This window comes from Syngnathus leptorhynchus, unplaced genomic scaffold (assembly GCF_054491065.1).
Source record: "Syngnathus leptorhynchus isolate UIUO unplaced genomic scaffold, UIUO_Slep HiC_scaffold_112, whole genome shotgun sequence".
Taxonomy (NCBI): Eukaryota; Metazoa; Chordata; class Actinopteri; order Syngnathiformes; family Syngnathidae; genus Syngnathus; species Syngnathus leptorhynchus.
This window is the reverse complement of record NW_028232079.1, coordinates 153412-164113: the sequence shown is the minus strand read 5'-3', so window position 1 is coordinate 164113 and position 10702 is coordinate 153412.

The window sequence follows — 10702 nt, the reverse complement described above, 5'->3', positions numbered from 1 at the left end:
GGCTTCAGAGCTCCATAGCACCATAGCTCCATACCTCCAGAGCTCCAGGGCTCCATAGCTCCATACCTCCAGAGCTCCATACCTCCAGAGCTCCATACCTCCTGAGCTCCATAGCACCAGAGCTCCATGGCTTCAGAGCTCCATAGCACCATAGCTCCATACCTCCAGAGCTCCAGGGCTCCATAGCTCCATACCTCCAGAGCTCCATACCTCCAGAGCTCCATACCTCCAGAGCTCCATAGCACCAGAGCTCCATGGCTTCAGAGCTCCATAGCACCATAGCTCCATACCTCCAGAGCTCCAGGGCTCCATAGCTCCATACCTCCAGAGCTCCATACCTCCAGAGCTCCATACCTCCAGAGCTCCATAGCACCAGAGCTCCATGGCTTCAGAGCTCCATAGCACCATAGCTCCATACCTCCAGAGCTCCAGGGCTCCATAGCTCCATACCTCCAGAGCTCCATACCTCCAGAGCTCCAGAGCTCCATAGCACCAGAGCTCCATGGCTTCAGAGCTCCATAGCACCATAGCTCCATACCTCCAGAGCTCCAGGGCTCCATAGCTCCATACCTCCAGAGCTCCATACCTCCAGAGCTCCATACCTCCAGAGCTCCATAGCTCCATAGCACCAGAGCTCCATAGCTCCATAGCACCAGAGCTCCATAGCACCAGAGCTCCATAGCACCAGAGCTCCATAGCTCCATAGCACCAGAGCTCCATAGCTCCATAGCACCAGAGCTCCATACTTCCAGAGCTCCATAGCTCCATAGCTCCATAGCACCAGAGCTCCATAGCTCCATAGCACCAGAGCTCCATAGCTCCATAGCACCAGAGCTCCATACTTCCATAGCTCTATAGCTCCATACCTCCAGAGCTCCATAGCTCCATAGCTCCATACCTCCAGAGCTCCATAGCTCCAGAGCTCCATAGCTCCATAGCTCCATAGCACCAGAGCTCCATAGCTCCATAGCACCAGAGCTCCATACTTCCATAGCTCCAGGGCTCCATAGCTCCAGGGCTCCATACCTCCAGAGCTCCATAGCTCCATACTTCCAGAGCTCCATAGCTCCATACTTCCATAGCTCCATACTTCCATACCTCCATAGCTCCATACTTCCATAGCACCAGAGCTCCATACTTCCATAGCACCAGAGCTCCATACCTCCAGAGCTCCAGAGCTCCAGCCTGGGTGGCTGGTGGCTCCATAGCTCCATACTTCCATAGCTCTAAGTCAGAGAGTTGGCGAAAATTGCACTAAGTGCGAAAGCCCATTCATTTACAACGGCGTGTCCGCCAGGCGGCGACATTTCCCCGTTACCGGTGGCTGCGCGGCGGGTGAGTGACAGAGCTTATCCGAGCGGCTGGAACTCTGCGCCGGCGTGGTCGAGCGTGAGGCCTCGGCCCTTTGGCTGCCTGGTACCTAAAACACTTCCATTGATCCAGCCACGGAGGGTGCTGGCTGGTGGCTCCATACCTCCATAGCTCCATAGCACCAGAGCTCCATAGCTCCATAGCACCAGAGCTCCATGGCTTCAGAGCTCCATAGCACCATAGCTCCATACCTCCAGAGCTCCAGGGCTCCAAAGCACCAGAGCTCCATACTTCCATAGCTCCATAGCTCCATACCTCCAGAGCTCCAGAGCTCCATAGCTCCATACCTCCAGAGCTCCATAGCTCCAGAGCTCCATAGCTCCATAGCACCAGAGCTCCATAGCTCCATAGCACCAGAGCTCCATACTTCCATAGCTCCAGGGCTCCATAGCTCCAGGGCTCCATAGCTCCATACCTCCAGAGCTCCATAGCTCCATACCTCCAGAGCTCCATAGCTCCATACTTCCAGAGCTCCATAGCTCCATAGCACCAGAGCTCCATAGCTCCATAGCACCAGAGCTCCATAGCTCCATAGCACCAGAGCTCCATGGCTTCAGAGCTCCATAGCTCCATACCTCCAGAGCTCCAGGGCTCCATAGCTCCATACCTCCAGAGCTCCATACCTCCAGAGCTCCAGAGCTCCATAGCACCAGAGCTCCATGGCTTCAGAGCTCCATAGCACCATAGCTCCATACCTCCAGAGCTCCAGGGCTCCATAGCTCCATACCTCCAGAGCTCCATACCTCCAGAGCTCCATACCTCCAGAGCTCCATAGCTCCATAGCACCAGAGCTCCATAGCTCCATAGCACCAGAGCTCCATAGCACCAGAGCTCCATAGCACCAGAGCTCCATAGCTCCATAGCACCAGAGCTCCATAGCTCCATAGCACCAGAGCTCCATAGCTCCATAGCACCAGAGCTCCATACTTCCAGAGCTCCATAGCTCCATAGCTCCATAGCACCAGAGCTCCATAGCTCCATAGCACCAGAGCTCCATAGCTCCATAGCACCAGAGCTCCATACTTCCATAGCTCCATAGCTCCATACCTCCAGAGCTCCATAGCTCCATAGCTCCATACCTCCAGAGCTCCATAGCTCCAGAGCTCCATAGCTCCATAGCTCCATAGCACCAGAGCTCCATAGCTCCATAGCACCAGAGCTCCATACTTCCATAGCTCCAGGGCTCCATAGCTCCAGGGCTCCATACCTCCAGAGCTCCATAGCTCCATACTTCCAGAGCTCCATAGCTCCATACTTCCATAGCTCCATACTTCCATACCTCCATAGCTCCATACTTCCATAGCACCAGAGCTCCATACTTCCATAGCACCAGAGCTCCATACCTCCAGAGCTCCAGAGCTCCAGCCTGGGTGGCTGGTGGCTCCATAGCTCCATACTTCCATAGCTCTAAGTCAGAGAGTTGGCGAAAATTGCACTAAGTGCGAAAGCCCATTCATTTACAACGGCGTGTCCACAAGGCGGCGACATTTCCCCGTTACCGGTGGCTGCGCGGCGGGTGAGTGACAGAGCTTATCCGAGCGGCTGGAACTCTGCGCCGGCGTGGTCGAGCGTGAGGCCTCGGCCCTTTGGCTGCCTGGTACCTAAAACACTTCCATTGATCCAGCCACGGAGGGTGCTGGCTGGTGGCTCCATACCTCCATAGCTCCATAGCACCAGAGCTCCATAGCTCCATAGCACCAGAGCTCCATGGCTTCAGAGCTCCATAGCACCATAGCTCCATACCTCCAGAGCTCCAGGGCTCCAAAGCTCCATACCTCCAGAGCTCCATACCTCCAGAGCTCCATACCTCCAGAGCTCCATAGCTCCATAGCACCAGAGCTCCATAGCTCCATAGCACCAGAGCTCCATAGCACCATAGCTCCATAGCACCAGAGCTCCATAGCTCCATAGCACCAGAGCTCCATAGCTCCATAGCACCAGAGCTCCATAGCTCCATAGCACCAGAGCTCCATACTTCCAGAGCTCCATAGCTCCATAGCTCCATAGCACCAGAGCTCCATAGCTCCATAGCACCAGAGCTCCATAGCTCCATAGCACCAGAGCTCCATACTTCCATAGCTCCATAGCTCCATACCTCCAGAGCTCCATAGCTCCATACCTCCAGAGCTCCATAGCTCCAGAGCTCCATAGCTCCATAGCACCAGAGCTCCATAGCTCCATAGCACCAGAGCTCCATACTTCCATAGCTCCAGGGCTCCATAGCTCCAGGGCTCCATAGCTCCATACCTCCAGAGCTCCATAGCTCCATACCTCCAGAGCTCCATAGCTCCATACTTCCAGAGCTCCATAGCTCCATAGCACCAGAGCTCCATAGCTCCATAGCACCAGAGCTCCATAGCTCCATAGCACCAGAGCTCCATAGCTCCATAGCACCAGAGCTCCATAGCTCCATAGCTCCAGGGCTCCATAGCTCCATAGCTCCAGGGCTCCATAGCTCCATAGCTCCAGGGCTCCATAGCTCCAGGGCTCCAGGGCTCCATAGCTCCATACCTCCAGAGCTCCATAGCTCCATACTTCCAGAGCTCCATAGCTCCATAGCTCCATACTTCCATAGCTACATAGCTCCATACTTCCATAGCACCAGAGCTCCATACCTCCAGAGCTCCATAGCTCCAGCCTGGGTGGCTGGTGGCTCCATAGCTCCATACTTCCATAGCTCCAGTCAGAGAGTTGGCGAAAATTGCACTAAGTGCGAAAGCCCATTCATTTACAACGGCGTGTCCACAAGGCGGCGACATTTCCCCGTTACCGGTGGCTGCGCGGCGGGTGAGTGACAGAGCTTATCCGAGCGGCTGGAACTCTGCGCCGGCGTGGTCGAGCGTGAGGCCTCGGCCCTTTGGCTGCCTGGTACCTAAAACACTTCCATTGATCCAGCCACGGAGGGTGCTGGCTGGTGGCTCCATACCTCCATAGCTCCATAGCACCAGAGCTCCATAGCTCCATAGCACCAGAGCTCCATGGCTTCAGAGCTCCATAGCACCATAGCTCCATACCTCCAGAGCTCCAGGGCTCCATAGCTCCATACCTCCAGAGCTCCATACCTCCAGAGCTCCATACCTCCAGAGCTCCATAGCACCAGAGCTCCATGGCTTCAGAGCTCCATAGCACCATAGCTCCATACCTCCAGAGCTCCAGGGCTCCATAGCTCCATACCTCCAGAGCTCCATACCTCCAGAGCTCCATACCTCCAGAGCTCCATAGCACCAGAGCTCCATGGCTTCAGAGCTCCATAGCACCATAGCTCCATACCTCCAGAGCTCCAGGGCTCCATAGCTCCATACCTCCAGAGCTCCATACCTCCAGAGCTCCATACCTCCAGAGCTCCAGAGCTCCATAGCACCAGAGCTCCATGGCTTCAGAGCTCCATAGCACCATAGCTCCATACCTCCAGAGCTCCAGGGCTCCATAGCTCCATACCTCCAGAGCTCCATACCTCCAGAGCTCCAGAGCTCCATAGCACCAGAGCTCCATGGCTTCAGAGCTCCATAGCACCATAGCTCCATACCTCCAGAGCTCCAGTGCTCCATAGCTCCATACCTCCAGAGCTCCATACCTCCAGAGCTCCATACCTCCAGAGCTCCATAGCTCCATAGCACCAGAGCTCCATAGCTCCATAGCACCAGAGCTCCATAGCACCAGAGCTCCATAGCACCAGAGCTCCATAGCTCCATAGCACCAGAGCTCCATAGCTCCATAGCACCAGAGCTCCATAGCTCCATAGCACCAGAGCTCCATACTTCCAGAGCTCCATAGCTCCATAGCTCCATAGCACCAGAGCTCCATAGCACCAGAGCTCCATGGCTTCAGAGCTCCATAGCACCATAGCTCCATACCTCCAGAGCTCCAGGGCTCCATAGCTCCATACCTCCAGAGCTCCATACCTCCAGAGCTCCATACCTCCAGAGCTCCATAGCACCAGAGCTCCATAGCTCCATAGCACCAGAGCTCCATAGCACCAGAGCTCCATAGCTCCATAGCACCAGAGCTCCATAGCTCCATAGCACCAGAGCTCCATACTTCCAGAGCTCCATAGCTCCATAGCTCCATAGCACCAGAGCTCCATAGCTCCATAGCACCAGAGCTCCATAGCTCCATAGCACCAGAGCTCCATACTTCCATAGCTCCATAGCTCCATACCTCCAGAGCTCCATAGCTCCATAGCTCCATACCTCCAGAGCTCCATAGCTCCAGAGCTCCATAGCTCCATAGCTCCATAGCACCAGAGCTCCATAGCTCCATAGCACCAGAGCTCCATACTTCCATAGCTCCAGGGCTCCATACCTCCAGAGCTCCATAGCTCCATACTTCCAGAGCTCCATAGCTCCATACTTCCATAGCTCCATACTTCCATACCTCCATAGCTCCATACTTCCATAGCACCAGAGCTCCATACTTCCATAGCACCAGAGCTCCATACCTCCAGAGCTCCAGAGCTCTAGCCTGGGTGGCTGGTGGCTCCATAGCTCCATACTTCCATAGCTCTAAGTCAGAGAGTTGGCGAAAATTGCACTAAGTGCGAAAGCCCATTCATTTACAACGGCGTGTCCACAAGGCGGCGACATTTCCCCGTTACCGGTGGCTGCGCGGCGGGTGAGTGACAGAGCTTATCCGAGCGGCTGGAACTCTGCGCCGGCGTGGTCGAGCGTGAGGCCTCGGCCCTTTGGCTGCCTGGTACCTAAAACACTTCCATTGATCCAGCCACGGAGGGTGCTGGCTGGTGGCTCCATACCTCCATAGCTCCATAGCACCAGAGCTCCATAGCTCCATAGCACCAGAGCTCCATGGCTTCAGAGCTCCATAGCACCATAGCTCCATACCTCCAGAGCTCCAGGGCTCCATAGCTCCATACCTCCAGAGCTCCATACCTCCAGAGCTCCATACCTCCAGAGCTCCATAGCACCAGAGCTCCATGGCTTCAGAGCTCCATAGCACCATAGCTCCATACCTCCAGAGCTCCAGGGCTCCATAGCTCCATACCTCCAGAGCTCCATACCTCCAGAGCTCCATACCTCCAGAGCTCCAGAGCTCCATAGCACCAGAGCTCCATGGCTTCAGAGCTCCATAGCACCATAGCTCCATACCTCCAGAGCTCCAGGGCTCCATAGCTCCATACCTCCAGAGCTCCATACCTCCAGAGCTCCAGAGCTCCATAGCACCAGAGCTCCATGGCTTCAGAGCTCCATAGCACCATAGCTCCATACCTCCAGAGCTCCAGGGCTCCATAGCTCCATACCTCCAGAGCTCCATACCTCCAGAGCTCCATAGCACCATAGCTCCATAGCACCAGAGCTCCATAGCTCCATAGCACCAGAGCTCCATAGCTCCATAGCACCAGAGCTCCATACTTCCAGAGCTCCATAGCTCCATAGCTCCATAGCACCAGAGCTCCATAGCTCCATAGCACCAGAGCTCCATAGCTCCATAGCACCAGAGCTCCATACTTCCATAGCTCCATAGCTCCATACCTCCAGAGCTCCATAGCTCCATAGCTCCATACCTCCAGAGCTCCATAGCTCCAGAGCTCCATAGCTCCATAGCACCAGAGCTCCATAGCTCCATAGCACCAGAGCTCCATACTTCCATAGCTCCAGGGCTCCATAGCTCCAGGGCTCCATAGCTCCATACCTCCAGAGCTCCATAGCTCCATACTTCCAGAGCTCCATAGCTCCATAGCACCAGAGCTCCATAGCTCCATAGCACCAGAGCTCCATAGCTCCATAGCACCAGAGCTCCATAGCTCCATAGCACCAGAGCTCCATAGCTCCATAGCTCCAGGGCTCCATAGCTCCATAGCTCCAGGGCTCCATAGCTCCATAGCTCCAGGGCTCCATAGCTCCATAGCTCCATACCTCCAGAGCTCCATACCTCCAGAGCTCCATACCTCCATAGCACCAGAGCTCCATAGCTCCAGGGCTCCAGGGCTCCATAGCTCCATACCTCCAGAGCTCCATAGCTCCATACTTCCAGAGCTCCATAGCTCCATAGCTCCATACTTCCATAGCTCCATAGCTCCATACTTCCATAGCACCTGAGCTCCATACCTCCAGAGCTCCATAGCTCCAGCCTGGGTGGCTGGTGGCTCCATAGCTCCATACTTCCATAGCTCTAAGTCAGAGAGTTGGCGAAAATTGCACTAAGTGCGAAAGCCCATTCATTTACAACGGCGTGTCCGCCAGGCGGCGACATTTCCCCGTTACCGGTGGCTGCGCGGCGGGTGAGTGACAGAGCTTATCCGAGCGGCTGGAACTCTGCGCCGGCGTGGTCGAGCGTGAGGCCTCGGCCCTTTGGCTGCCTGGTACCTAAAACACTTCCATTGATCCAGCCACGGAGGGTGCTGGCTGGTGGCTCCATACCTCCATAGCTCCATAGCACCAGAGCTCCATAGCTCCATAGCACCAGAGCTCCATGGCTTCAGAGCTCCATAGCACCATAGCTCCATACCTCCAGAGCTCCAGGGCTCCATAGCTCCATACCTCCAGAGCTCCATACCTCCAGAGCTCCATACCTCCAGAGCTCCATAGCACCAGAGCTCCATGGCTTCAGAGCTCCATAGCACCATAGCTCCATACCTCCAGAGCTCCAGGGCTCCATAGCTCCATACCTCCAGAGCTCCATACCTCCAGAGCTCCATACCTCCAGAGCTCCATAGCACCAGAGCTCCATGGCTTCAGAGCTCCATAGCACCATAGCTCCATACCTCCAGAGCTCCAGGGCTCCATAGCTCCATACCTCCAGAGCTCCATACCTCCAGAGCTCCATACCTCCAGAGCTCCAGAGCTCCATAGCACCAGAGCTCCATGGCTTCAGAGCTCCATAGCTCCATACCTCCAGAGCTCCAGGGCTCCATAGCTCCATACCTCCAGAGCTCCATACCTCCAGAGCTCCAGAGCTCCATAGCACCAGAGCTCCATGGCTTCAGAGCTCCATAGCACCATAGCTCCATACCTCCAGAGCTCCAGGGCTCCATAGCTCCATACCTCCAGAGCTCCATACCTCCAGAGCTCCATACCTCCAGAGCTCCATAGCTCCATAGCACCAGAGCTCCATAGCTCCATAGCACCAGAGCTCCATAGCACCAGAGCTCCATAGCACCAGAGCTCCATAGCTCCATAGCACCAGAGCTCCATAGCTCCATAGCACCAGAGCTCCATACTTCCAGAGCTCCATAGCTCCATAGCTCCATAGCACCAGAGCTCCATAGCTCCATAGCACCAGAGCTCCATAGCTCCATAGCACCAGAGCTCCATACTTCCATAGCTCTATAGCTCCATACCTCCAGAGCTCCATAGCTCCATAGCTCCATACCTCCAGAGCTCCATAGCTCCAGAGCTCCATAGCTCCATAGCTCCATAGCACCAGAGCTCCATAGCTCCATAGCACCAGAGCTCCATACTTCCATAGCTCCAGGGCTCCATAGCTCCAGGGCTCCATACCTCCAGAGCTCCATAGCTCCATACTTCCAGAGCTCCATAGCTCCATACTTCCATAGCTCCATACTTCCATACCTCCATAGCTCCATACTTCCATAGCACCAGAGCTCCATACTTCCATAGCACCAGAGCTCCATACCTCCAGAGCTCCAGAGCTCCAGCCTGGGTGGCTGGTGGCTCCATAGCTCCATACTTCCATAGCTCTAAGTCAGAGAGTTGGCGAAAATTGCACTAAGTGCGAAAGCCCATTCATTTACAACGGCGTGTCCACAAGGCGGCGACATTTCCCCGTTACCGGTGGCTGCGCGTCGGGTGAGTGACAGAGCTTATCCGAGCGGCTGGAACTCTGCGCCGGCGTGGTCGAGCGTGAGGCCTCGGCCCTTTGGCTGCCTGGTACCTAAAACACTTCCATTGATCCAGCCACGGAGGGTGCTGGCTGGTGGCTCCATACCTCCATAGCTCCATAGCACCAGAGCTCCATAGCTCCATAGCACCAGAGCTCCATGGCTTCAGAGCTCCATAGCACCATAGCTCCATACCTCCAGAGCTCCAGGGCTCCAAAGCACCAGAGCTCCATACTTCCATAGCTCCATAGCTCCATACCTCCAGAGCTCCATAGCTCCATACCTCCAGAGCTCCATAGCTCCAGAGCTCCATAGCTCCATAGCACCAGAGCTCCATAGCTCCATAGCACCAGAGCTCCATACTTCCATAGCTCCAGGGCTCCATAGCTCCAGGGCTCCATAGCTCCATACCTCCAGAGCTCCATAGCTCCATACCTCCAGAGCTCCATAGCTCCATACTTCCAGAGCTCCATAGCTCCATAGCACCAGAGCTCCATAGCTCCATAGCACCAGAGCTCCATAGCTCCATAGCACCAGAGCTCCATAGCTCCATAGCTCCAGGGCTCCATAGCTCCATAGCTCCAGGGCTCCATAGCTCCATAGCTCCAGGGCTCCATAGCTCCAGGGCTCCAGGGCTCCATAGCTCCATACCTCCAGAGCTCCATAGCTCCATACTTCCAGAGCTCCATAGCTCCATAGCTCCATACTTCCATAGCTCCATAGCTCCATACTTCCATAGCACCAGAGCTCCATACCTCCAGAGCTCCATAGCTCCAGCCTGGGTGGCTGGTGGCTCCATAGCTCCATACTTCCATAGCTCCAGTCAGAGAGTTTGCGAAAATTGCACTAAGTGCGAAAGCCCATTCATTTACAACGGCGTGTCCACAAGGCGGCGACATTTCCCCGTTACCGGTGGCTGCGCGGCGGGTGAGTGACAGAGCTTATCCGAGCGGCTGGAACTCTGCGCCGGCGTGGTCGAGCGTGAGGCCTCGGCCCTTTGGCTGCCTGGTACCTAAAACACTTCCATTGATCCAGCCACGGAGGGTGCTGGCTGGTGGCTCCATACCTCCATAGCTCCATAGCACCAGAGCTCCATAGCTCCATAGCACCAGAGCTCCATGGCTTCAGAGCTCCATAGCACCATAGCTCCATACCTCCAGAGCTCCAGGGCTCCATAGCTCCATACCTCCAGAGCTCCATACCTCCAGAGCTCCATACCTCCAGAGCTCCATAGCACCAGAGCTCCATGGCTTCAGAGCTCCATAGCACCATAGCTCCATACCTCCAGAGCTCCAGGGCTCCATAGCTCCATACCTCCAGAGCTCCATACCTCCAGAGCTCCATACCTCCAGAGCTCCATAGCACCAGAGCTCCATGGCTTCAGAGCTCCATAGCACCATAGCTCCATACCTCCAGAGCTCCAGGGCTCCATAGCTCCATACCTCCAGAGCTCCATACCTCCAGAGCTCCATACCTCCAGAGCTCCATAGCACCAGAGCTCCATGGCTTCAGAGCTCCATAGCACCATAGCTCCAT